Source organism: Pinus tabuliformis, chromosome X (assembly GCF_031772625.1).
Source record: "Pinus tabuliformis cultivar Carrire ecotype Pingquan chromosome X, CPIR1, whole genome shotgun sequence".
Lineage (NCBI taxonomy): Eukaryota > Viridiplantae > Streptophyta > Pinopsida > Pinales > Pinaceae > Pinus > Pinus tabuliformis.
In genome coordinates this window covers 1028427370-1028440705 of record NC_142308.1, presented here as the reverse complement: position 1 = coordinate 1028440705, position 13336 = coordinate 1028427370, and positions in this window count along the sequence as shown.

Genomic DNA, 13336 nt, shown 5'->3' with positions numbered 1-13336 from the left:
TTAATAATGTTTATTAAGACCTTAATAAAAGATTCCAAAGCCTAAAAGGGTTGGATCCAATAGCAGAAATTGAGGAATTTTTCACCTCTGGGAAAGGTTCAATTTCCATGAGGGCTTTCCTAGAGCTATGGAGCACCTTGAGGTCGAATGTGTGGTTGCGCATAAAGAGCTCATGTGTATATAAGTGGATGAAATGGCACCTTGAGGTTGAATGTGTGGTTGCGTATAAAGAGCTCATATTAAACAATTTTATGAACTATGCGTACATAAGTGGATGAAACCCAACCCCATGTCCTTTTAAAGTTATTTTTTGCCATTAGGTAAGGTTCAATTCCCATGATGTCTTTCCTGGAGCCATGGGGCACCTTGAGGTAGTGGTTGAATGTGTGGCTGCACCCAAAGAGATCATATTAAGCACATAAATGGATCAAAGCCCACACCCATGTCCTCCTTTTTAAAGAGTCAAGTGGTTTGGTGAACAATTTGCTTCCCCAACGACGTGGGTTTAAGTCTTTGGATACATGTAATTGGCCCATTTATGGCATTAATGAAATAATTGTATATGGTGTAATAATGATAATTGATCTTTGAAAGTTACCAATTCCCCAGAAATCCTCATCCTAGTTAAAAATAAAAAAATTCTCGTTCAAGTGAAAAAAAATATAGGGGTCTAAGAGCCTTAACATAACTCCCCTCTTTTAAAAAAAGCTTTGCACTCAAATATTTTTGTTTGATTTTTCATAAATCTCTGATTTTCCTATCTAGTTTTCCCTAGAGGTTGGCATCATTCAGCCTAGTTAAAGTTCCTTCTCTTTATTAATGGTAATGGTTGCAAAAAAAGATAGTTTATGACATATTTGTACAAATTATAGATGACATTTCGATATTTCAGTCTTGTATTTTAAATCATTATCCCGACTATATTCAGTGTTTCAATTTTGTATATTAAATCACTATACAAACAATATAATATATTCTTTACAATTAATTACATAAACAATATGTCTTTAATACGTAGACATTGGTTAGCCAATAGACATAAGGATGCAAAATGACAATATGTCTTTAATACGTAGACATTGGTAAGCCAATAGAGAGAAGGATGCAACCTTGTCATTTTGCTTGTAAAGTGGTTACCTATGTGTTTTACCTCTTTTATAGTTGGACTTTGATATATTTTATTTATTTTTGCTTGAAAATTATTACGGATTTCAAATTTTGTTGAACTTTACTTTTTCAATTGGGATATGGAGTATGTTGGCTATGTAAAACATAATACGCATAGAGACTCTATTGTAAATTTTCAATATTTCAATATTTTAGTTTAGTATTTTAAATCATTATCCAAACTATATTTAATGTTTCAATTTTATATATTAAATCACAATTTTGTATATTAAACCACTATCTAAACAATATAATATATTTTTTACAATTAATTACATAAATGGCATTGATTAACCAATAGACATAAGGATGCTACCTTCTCATTTTGCTTGTAAATTTGGGATAAAGGTACAATCGTCTTATCGATGTGTTTTACCTGTTTAACACTTTAGTTGGACCTTGATGTATTTGACCTATTTTTGATTCAAAATTATTAAGAATTTCAAATTTGGTTGAACTTTATTTTTCAATTGGGATTTCGAGGTGTTTTACACTTCAGTTGGACCTTGATGTATTTGACCTATTTTCGATTGAAAATTATTAAGAATTTCAAATTTGGTTGAACTTTACTTTTTCAATTGGGATTTTGAGATTTTAGTTGGACCTTGATATATTTTACCAATTTTTGGTTGAAAATTATTACGAATTTCAAATTTTCTTAAATTTTACTTTCTCAATTGGGATATGGATATGTTGGCTATGAGGCATGGGGTATATGATGCATGGGGTATGCTGGCTATGGAAAACATGGCTATACATAATAATTACAAAGAATATGAAAACATCTTTTAGAGTCATAAGTTCTGGAAAATGATGTCTATATGGAAAACATAATAATTATAGATTAATATCAAATTATCTTTGAAAAATCACAAGTTCAAAGAAATGATGTTGTATTTTACTTTATTAGAACCTTGCTTCTAAGTTGAAGAACTTGCCAATTAAAAAATGGCATGGATGAATAGACTAATGTAAAAACAATGCTTTTTTTGGACTATAAGTTAGAGAACTTGCCAATAGACTAGGGTAGAAACACTGCTTCTTTTAGATTATAAGTTGAAGAGCTTGTCAATAAACTAGGTTGAAGAACTTGCCAATAAACTAGGATAGAAACAATATTTGCCATTATAAAATTAAATATTTGAAAGTATCACTAAAACTAAAACTCATTTTCCAAAAACATATATTCTAAATGCAAATTAAAAACAATATATAAAATTAGTTTAAATAAAAAAATAATTATTTATTTTATTTAAATAAATTAAAATATTTTATTTTTATATTTAATTAATTTTAAATTAATTTAAATTAATTAATTAATTACTCATAAAATAAAATATTTTATATTTATAAACAAATATTATTAAAATTAAGATTAATTAATTTATATAACTTAAACAATATATTAATATCATTAAAAATGAAGAATCGGGGAAATAAATTTCAAAAAATCTTGTAGAGGCAGTGTTTGAATCGTGTTTTTGATGGTGGAAATGGATTCAACACCATCAAAAACCTCTAAGAAACCCAAAATTTTGAAGTTTAACAATTATAACTTAGATTTACAAAAATTCTTCCCGGATTTTTTTTAAATATAACCAAAATTTCCGTCTTTCCAAACAGCTCCTCTACCTCAGTAAACTACACAAAAACAAATTATTTTTATTATCCAGTTGGATTTTCAAAACAGAACCATTTGTTCAGAGGTTCCGTATGCACCAAACCCAATCATTTCCTTTTCTTCCACCGCCTCTATCGGGGAATTAACTGACTTAGTTGGAGCTTTCCAAACCAATAGCAACGTTTGGGATGACTCTAGGCGCAGCTTATTTTATAAAATTCTAAATTAAAATAACTCATCAAATTTACCAAACAGGGTGGTTATGGGCATTGCATTATTTTTCCGTTGTTCAATCTCCCTGCTATGTGAACGGCAAGTCGGATTGGGAGCCGAGGCGTGCTTCAATTCGCTCCTTTGCCATTAAACAGTCGCCCTGCGGTTCCATGCCCGTCAAGTTTTAGTGCATTTGGTTATAGTGCCGAAATATATGGATATGAAATACTTGATGTGTTTAAACGGAGAGAGGAAGCACTTTGTTTTCGTCGGCGAATTCCATTTGCTTTGCGTGGATGTGAGCGTAGCTTAACAGTCTGAACACATGGGTCTTCACATGGTGTACAAACGGGACGCAAAAAGAAAATCTGACCATTGGATGCACGCTACTTGGCAGCTATCTAATGGCCAGATTTGGGGCACTCGATGCTGCCAAGTGGTGCCTATCCAGAGGCCATATATGAGGCATTGGATGTGCACAGTTTGGCAGCCATCGAATTGGCCAAATCAAGTGATTGGATGCACTCGGTTGGCAGCGAACCATCGAATTGGCCAAATCAGGTGATTGGATGCACGTCAGTTGGCAGCCAGCCATCGAATTGGCCAAATGAAGTGATTGGATGCACGTCAGTTGGCAGCCAGCCATCGAATTGGCCAAATCAGGTGATTGGATGCACTTTACTTGACAGCCAGCCATCGAATTGGCCAAATCAGGTGATCACTTGGCAGCCAGCCATCGAATTGGCCAAATCAGGTGATTGGATGCACTTTGCTGGACAGCCAGCCATCTAATGATCTAATGGCCAAAAATGAGTCGATCAATGCATACCAAGTGGTGCCTATCCAGTGGCCATATTTAGCCATTAGATGTGCACCATTTGAAAGCTATCTAATGGCCCAGATCTGGAGCACTCGATAGCTGCCAAGTGGCAAAACGCCATTGGCCAGAATCAGGCATTTCCATTCTAATTAAAAAGTCCGTGAGAAGAATTGATGTCATCCGTGTGGGATAAATCCCATTTGATGAAATGATATAAACTCGTATACTCATCTGGCCTTTTTCTTTCGAATGAAATTCGACAGCTAAGTCGCCTGTGGTCGATGTGGCGCTCGTTCGAATCCCCTAACTGAAGCCAATTGTTTTTAAGTTTTCAACTGTGTGGATGTCTGTCAATGGCCCTAAAATACGAAACAGGTTTAACATCGGAAAGGTGTTTAATTTGTAGATTTAATAAATAAATGTGTAGGAAGAGGCATAGTATTGTCTAATGATTTATCGTAAATCAATGATTTGTTCATTACGTTTACTTCTTCTCTATTGGATAAAAAACCTTTGTTTTGAAAAAATATCATATTTTTTTTCATATACTTTGTTAAAAGTAATATTGAATAGATATTTCAACGATATCATTAAAATGAATTTTGAGTGAGAAGTTAGTATTTTTTTCTTTATAGGCAAAATTGACAGTTCTGTACATAAGAAAGTGATTAAAAAATATTATAAAGGTAATAAATTATAAAATTTGTTAATTGTTTTTATAAACATGAGAATTTTTATAAAAGAGAATTTTTTTAATATTTATAAAATTAAGAGATTTTTATGAAAATATAAATTTTTAATAAAAAAATAAAAATTAATATTTATATTATTTTTTAAAGTTTAATAATTAGATTTTATGTTAAAAATGTCATCTAAATGTTTTAGTTTTGCATTTTTAAAGTATATTTTACAATAAGTTTAGCCAAAAATCAAACTAAATGTTATTGGAATTATAGATTTTGGAATTGCATATTTGAGTTATTAAATACTAATAAATTGATTTGTAGATTTTGGAATTGTATATTTGAGGTATTAAATATGTATAAATTGAATATATGAGTTTTTTCATAATTTTGAATTTATTTATATATTCAAAAATTCATCAACAAAAAATTAATAATCTCATTCAAAATTATATCATTTAATTATGAGGAAAAGACAAAAATGTAAAATAATTAAGCTTTGTCATTTTTAAAACTATTTCATTTCTAATTAAAAATAAATAAATTTGAAAAAAAAAAGAAATGAAACATAAAAGATAAAAATAATGTGAACAAAAAAAAGCTTTAACCTATAAATAAAAATTATGAAATTGACTTTACATTAGTACCTTCCAAATTATGATTAGCACAATTGTATGTAATCATCATCCATTAAATCATTAAAAGTTTGGATATGCATACTTTAATTAAAAGACAAAATGATCCTTTACAATTTTGTCCAAAATCTAGTAAAGATTTTTAAAAATCATAAGTTTAAGTTCTTTAATCTGCAAAGTTTTAGTGCCTCAGGAGTTTTTAGGGTGAACAATGTAAATTATGAAATGGGAACTATAAACTCAAAACGGGAACTCTGGCAAAAAAACCCCAAAAAAACATCAAAAACAGTGCTCAAAACGAAAAGTGTGTATACTGGAACGATGTTTTTATTTTTTAGGCGTCAATTTTGAACATGTTTTAAAATTGGTAGTGACTACAAAATTTACTATGAAATTTTTGTGCAAAATATAGCTTCAAAATGAAACTGATGACACTGGAACAATGATTTTTTTTTTAGGGTCAATTTTCAGTATTTAAAAAAAATGCTAATAAAACCAAATTTCTATGTGTCAAACAAAGTTGTTTATGCGGGAAAAAACACACTAATGTTTTTGGTAGAATATCATTTTTCTTTCCTAAGTATAAATTTAACATGTTTTCAACCATAACATGCTAGATACAAAAAAAATTGAAAAATTTTCAACTATAAAATAAAAAAAACCATGACATTATGAACAAATTACATCACCAAATGCATTCAAAAGTCATTATTTGTATATTGAATAAAACATATTTTATATCTCTAATTTAATATTGCATTGTAGATATTTTAAACAATAAAATTTATCATAACTAAGACATATAATCCAACAACATAAAAATGCCTCATAACTTCTCATTTAACACCATATGGAAAACATTAATTTTATTTGAAGATACGATGCATACATCAGTTATATAAACTGTCTTAAACAACTATTCAAAATCACTCATGTTTTCTGGCACACCATCAGAATTCACATCTTCAGATGAGTGACTGGATGCTGACAAAGATGTTCCATATTCTTCTCTTTCATCAACTAGTGCCCCATCTGAGTCCACATGCATGCCCAACATTTCAGGTCTCAAAATTCTTCTAGATCTACGACTGGTTTCAGGTGACTCCCATGTCAACACTGTTCCTTCTGGTAACAACCTTTTCAGAATCTCTATCGTCTTGAAGCGAAGAGTTCCTCTCTTTGTTAAATTGAAGTCATAAACAAGTATGTCTACATCCTCCAATTTTAATATGTCTGTGCGGCGGCGATTTACATTTGTACCCTTTCTTTTTCTTTTTCCGCCATTTTTTTTGTCAACTACCATCTCTGGCTTATACACACCATTGAATGGGTGTGTATTTGTGGCATACCAATGTACTTCAACACTTGTAACATCCTCATTTTCTGTAAAGACCTTTATAACTTTAGCAACCCAAAATGGATAGCCATTGGGATCTCCATCTGCTAGCACTGCAATCATGCAACCCTCCTTAATATCATGTACTGAACCCCTATAAAGGTCTTCCATGGCTTCACGTTGTGCACGAGATCTTCTGGAACCAATATACATCTCTCTTTTCTCTGCCTGTGAAGAATTAATAATACCTTGAGATTGTTGCTGTTCAACAATGTTTACTTCCTCATGTTCATTCGACACATTATGTGGCCAAATAAATGGATTTTTCAAAGGTATATCTTCATTTATTGTTGTCGAAATGATATCACTTTGATTATTGAAAAACGACTCCCACCAAACAGAATCAGCAATGTCAAAGTACTCATATGTATATCTAATACATTTTTTAATTTCTTCCAGGCAATCAGAATAATTTATAGCCCTGTTCTGTCTACGTGCATTCTGAACTTCACCAACTGATTGTAATAACAATATTTTTGATGCAAATATTGGATGATCTGGAATGAACTTCAAAAATTTCAATCCTGATGACGGTGCCCATTCTGTAGTAGTTGAATACTTCTTGCCCCATATTAGTGTGTTCCCATCAATTTTTTTGATACGAAATTGATGTTGGAAGATAATGTCATTAAGTTGTTCAATACATCTCCCCTCACCATATGATTCCAGAATAAACCTTCGCATGTCAATAGTTTCTTCCAACACATCAAAAGTAGGCTCTGGCATGTATGATTTCTTAATACATTCAATTAGTGATGGCAAGCTACCAACTTCCTTCCTCCTCAATGTGACTGAAAAACGACTGAACATCTGATCAATATGGTCATGAGTGTGCCCAACAAGAAGGAAACCAACCTTTACCTTCTGAAAAATTCCCAATTCAACAAGCATGTTTAGATATCCAAAAACAACCTGATTTTTGTTTTCACGGCAAGTGTTGTCCAATTGTAGATACAAAACTTCAGGAAGATTACCAGACCAATGAGAAATCACATCATGAATTATAGTTATGGTCAGATTTGCATCATTGTGAATATTTGGAGCTGTGAAGTACACCCTTGGCAACATTTTCCCATTGAAGACCATACAACCGACCAAGTGAAATTGAATAAAGTTTTCCTCCTGTAAATTTTTGGGTGTGCGAACAAAATGTGGTAAAAGTGTTTTCTTCTGGTCCATACCATCAATTATCAAACCCAAATATTTATTCGGATTATCATAGCACTTTTTTCGATGCTTGTACAACTTCTTCCTTTCGTTTGTTTGTTGTTCGCGATGCTCCTGAAGTTGTTTGATAATTAAATCTACACAACATAAAAGAGATTCATTAAGAAATATGTTTTCATAGTTGATGACTATACAATTTTAAAAGTTAAAGTTATAAACGCTTACCTCTTTCTGAGCCTTCACTTTTGTCCCTTTTTGATTTAAGAGAAGCACATGTACTGCAAATCCCCATCCTTGTCTTCTTAGGAATACGGACATTGTTGAATTCTTTCTTCCATACCTTCGCAAAATATTGATATGTAATAAACTGGCCATGTCCCTCAGCACCTTCTGCATATTCTTTGTATAAGTTGTAGATTTCTCGTCTTGAAAAATTATCTGGAATATGTATTGTCTCTCCATTTGGCATACACTCTCCATGCTTTGAAAAGAAATCTTTCATCCATGACATTGCAATATTTGATAATGGACCAAAGTGTTTTTTATGACGTACTTCTGAATAAAATGTGGGATCCTTTTCCAAATTTTCTTGAATTCTTGAGAGACGAAAATTCCCAATCGAATGAAACATTTTGAAACCTTTTCTACAGATAAAAAAAGTCCCAATATGATAATCATAACCTAACAATGTAGATTGCATGCACCCAACTAAATATGAATTTTGCATGCTTTTATTCATTGACAAATATCTCTTCCTGCTTTCTAATGCAAATTTGAAATCCATATGTTTCAAGCAATCTTTTTGGCAACATTCACTTGAAATTAGAGCACTGATAGAACTTCTTCTCGTCAGATATTCTGCTCTACCCCTTGTATAACTAGAACAACTTGCATTGATACGAAAAGGCCTGCTCCTACTCCTTGATACAATGTTTCTTGGCAACATCTCCATCATTTGATCATCATTTGTATAAGGATTTTCATCATCATTAAGAGGAATGCTATCCACACTATGATCATCCTTGCTTTTCAAATATTGATTTGGAGGATATTCTTCATCTTCTGCTTCTTCAGTGCTACTGTCGTAGTCCTTAGAATTCGGACTGAATGGAAAATCTGACTCGATGTTTAATGGATATTCTTCCTCATATGCATTGCCAGTGCTACTCTCATAGTCCATAGAATTAGGACTACGTTGAAAATGTGACTTACTTATTGAAGATGCTACATCCCGTCCTTTGTCACTGCTACCTTTATACTCATTAGAATTAGGACTAAGTGCATCATCCTGTCCTTCATCACTGCTGCTCTCATAGTCCGCAGAATTAGGACTAAGAGGACACAGTGACACTCTATTATTTTGAAATTCATCATCACGCTCTTCATAACTATTGCTCTCATAGTCCACAGAATTAGGACTAAGTGGACACTGTGGTACTCCAATATTTTGAATTTCATCATCCCACTCTTCATCACTGCTGCTCTCATAGTCCTTAGAATTTGGACTAACTGGACACCGTGACACTCCATGCTTTTGAAAATCAACATCATGCTTTTCATCACTACTGCTCTCATAGTCCTTAGAATTAGGACTAAGTGGACACTTTGACACTCCATACTTTTGAAAATCAACATCATGCTTTTCATCACTGCTTCTCTCGTAGTCCTCAGAATTAGGACTAAGTGGACATCGTGACACTCCCTTCTTTTGAAGTTCACCATTATGCTTTTCAAAACTGCTGCTCTCATAGTCCTCGGAATTAGGACTAAGTGGACACCGTGACACTCCCTTCTTTTGAACTTCACCATTATGCTCTTCAAAACTGCTGCTCTCATAGTCCTCGGAATTAGGACTAAGTGGACACCGTGACACTCCCTTCTTTTGAACTTCACCATTATGCTCTTCAAAACTGCTGCTCTCATAGTCCTCGGAATTAGGACTAAGTGGACACCGTGACACTCCCTTCTTTTGAACTTCACCATTATGCTCTTCAAAACTGCTGCTCTCATAGTCCTCAGAATTAGGACTAAGTGGACACCGTGACCCTCCATTCTTTTGAACTTCACCATCATGCTCTCAAAACTGCTGCTCTCATAGTCCTCAGAATTAGGACTAAGTGGACATCGTGACACTCCGTTCTTTTGAAGTTCACCATCATGCTCTTCATCACTACGGCTTTCATAGTCCTTAGAAGTAGGACTAAGTGGAATATGTGACTCTTTATTTATTTGAAATTCTCCATCTCCTCTTTCATCAGTGCTGCTCTCATAGTCCTTAGAATCAGGACTAAGTGGAAGAAGTGACTTTCTATTCATAGTGGAAGAATTCCCGCTATGTTCATCAATATGAATAGAGTTGTTACGCGATGCAGAAGTTGATGGTGTATAAATCGAAACTTCACTATCTGAACAATCCATCCCTTTCAAATAGAAGATGTTGAATGATAAAATGGAGAGTCTCCTAAAGATATTATATAGCTTAAAGAATGGAATTTTCCCTCCAAAAAATTTCGTGAAAATATTTCCCTCCAAAAAGTTTCGCGAAAATATTTCCCTCCAAAAAATTTGTTAAATTTATTTACCTTTATTACTTTGTTCTACAATTTATTGGAAAATGTAAACTAAATTTTTTTATGAAATCATAATTAAAATTGTACACTACAATTTCTACAATTATTATAATAGTTAAACCATATAATATTTGCTTTCCAATACTACAATATTCACTTTAAAATATTTTAAAACAAATTATCCCACATTCAACCTGTTGTAAAACAAATCAATAATATTCACTTTATAATATTGTAAAACAAATTATCCCATATTAATTGTACAGTAAAACATCCTTGTAACTTCACTTACATATTAAAATCTCATTATCACTACTACTAACATCACATCCAGGTTTTCTGAAAATCGTTGAAAGAGGTCGTGAATTTGTGGAGCAGCTAAATCGCTATCAACAACATAATCAACAAAGAATTCTCGTAATTAAAAGGTAAGTTAAATTTTTTTCTTGAAAACTTTCATATTAAATTAGTTTCATGAAAAATCGTGAGCATGGTGGGCCCGGCCCCTCCAGCCACTTTAACAGCGCCCCCCCTCACCCGCCTGCCCGGCCCCTCCGGGCGCCCTGACAGCCCCCCCTCACCCGCCTGCCCGGCCCGGGCCCCCTCACCCGCCCGGCCCACACACACCGTCCCCCCTCATCCCCCTGCCCGGCTCGGCCCGGGCGCCCTAACCCCCCAGCCCCACCCCTCCGGTCGAACCACCCACGCCCCCCTCACCTGCTCGCCCGGCTCGGGCGCCCTCACCCGCCCGCCCAACCCCTCCCGGTGCCCTCACCCGGGCACCTCACCCCTTTGGATGGGCCACCCACCCCCGGGCGCCCTCACCCGCACGCCCCACCCACCCCAGGGTGCCCTGACCCGCGCGCCCGCACGGCACGGGCGCCCTGACCCGCCCTCCACAAACGCCCGCGGGCACCCTGACCCACCCGCCCCCGCCCGCCCCGACTCGCCCGCCCGTTCGGCCCACCCGCCCACGGGCGCCCTCACCCGCCCGCCCGCCACACTCGCCCGGCCCACCCGCGGGCGCCCCACCCGCCCGCCCGCCCCACCCGCCCGCCCGCCCGGCCCACCCACTCGCGGGCGCCCTCACCCGCCCGCCCGACCCACACCCGGGCGCCCTCAACCGCCCGCCCGACCCACCCTCGGGCGCCCTCACCCGCCCACCCGCCTCACCCACCCTCTGCCCTCGGCCTCACCCGCCCTCGGCCTGCCCGCCTCACCCGCCCTCCACCCTCGGCCTCACCCGCCCTCCGCCCGCCCGCCCCTCGTGCAGGCGCCACCCGGGCCGCCCGCGCCCTCGCACGGTAGGCAGGGCGACCCTGCCTGCCGGGCGAGGGCGCGGGCGGCCCGGGTGGCGCCTGCACGAGGGAGCCCTCCCTCGGGCAGGCGCCACCTGGGCCACCCGTGCCCTCGCCCGGCAGGCAGGGTCGCCCTGCCTGCCGGGCGAGGGCGCGGGTGGCCCGGGTGGCGCCTGCACGAGGTTGGGCGCCCTCGTGCAGGCGCCATGCGGGCTGCCCGCGCCCTTGCCCGGCAGGCAGGGCGATTCCCGGAATCGCCCTGCCTGCCGGGCGAGGGCGCGGGCGGCCCGGGTGGCCTGCACGAGGGTTGGGCGCCCTCGTGCAGGCGCCACCCGGGCCGCCCGCGCCCTCGCCCGGCAGGCAGGGCGATTCCCGGGCGAGGGCGTGGGCGGCCCGGGTGGCGCCTGCACGAGGTTGGGCGCCCTCGTGCAGGCGCCACCCGGGCCGCCCGCGCCCTCGCCCGGCAGGAAGGACGAGGGCGCGGGCGGCCGGGGTGGCGCCTGCACGAGGGGGGCGCCCTCGTGCAGGCGCCACCCGGGCCGCCCGCGCCCTCGCCCGGCAGGCAGGGCGATTCCCGGAATCGCCCTGCCTGCCGGGCGAGGGCGTGGGCGGCCCGGGTGGCGCCTGCACGAGGGGCGCCCTCGTGCAGGCACCATCCGGGCCGCCTGCGCCCTCGCCCGGCAGGCAGGGCGATTCCGGGAATCGCCCTGCCTGCCGGGCGAGGGCGCGGGCGGCCCGGGTGGCGCCTGCACGAGTGGGGGCGCCCTCGTGCAGGCGCCACCCGGGCCGCCCACGCCCTCGCCCGGCAGGAAGGGCGATTCCTGGAATCGCCCTGCCTGCCGGGCGAGGGTGCAGGCGGCCCGGGTGGCGCCTGCACGAGGCCGGGCATTGCCCTGCCTGCCGGGCGAGGGCGCGGGCGGCCCGGGTGGCGCCTGCACGAGGGGCGCTGTCACGCCCCCAATCTTTTTTTTTCTAATTGGGCGGTGCGCGGCACCACCGAACGCCCAATCTTCCGACCGCACATTTATGGACTACGCCTCAAACACAAATACTTAACTTATTTTTACCACGTGCATTAATCTTCATTAAACATTAACATAACTCTTCATCATTATTTAACATAAATCAACACCGCAATAATAATCCATACATCAAGATTTATGGGAGGGGCAACTCCCCAAGAGTTCGCCCAACCGAATTATATTATAACCAAATTACAACTGGTGCGCCGGACTGAAGTCTCGGCCGCACACCCAACAATATACAAACTGGTGTTGGGCAACTCCACAACCGCCCTTTAACCAAGATTACAGTTCGGGCAAACGCCCGTTTACAATAGCACGACCCGCGTCCGAGTTGGCTCACCCGAGCGCTAACTCGCCAGCCGGTTCTGCGCCTCCACCGTATATACAACAGTCCAACTGCTACGACAGCGCAGTCCGTGGCCGAGTTGACTCGCTCGAGCACTGACTCGCCGACCGGTTCTGCGCCCTCCACCGAACTTATAACAGGTCACCCGCCCGTTTCCTACAGCACTGACCCGCGGCCGAGTTGGCTCACCCGAGCTCTCAACTCGCCACCTGGTTGCGCACTGCTGGTTATAAAACCGACCTCGCCTTCGTGCACCGATACCACACGAGGTAGTTCGCCCGAGCTCTAACCTCTAACCTGACCTGCGCACTTGGCATGCCGCTCTGAACCAAGTCACCGTGACCACGATCCGCCTCACTGTTTACTCTGCTCGAACTGCCCACCGTTCTTACTGT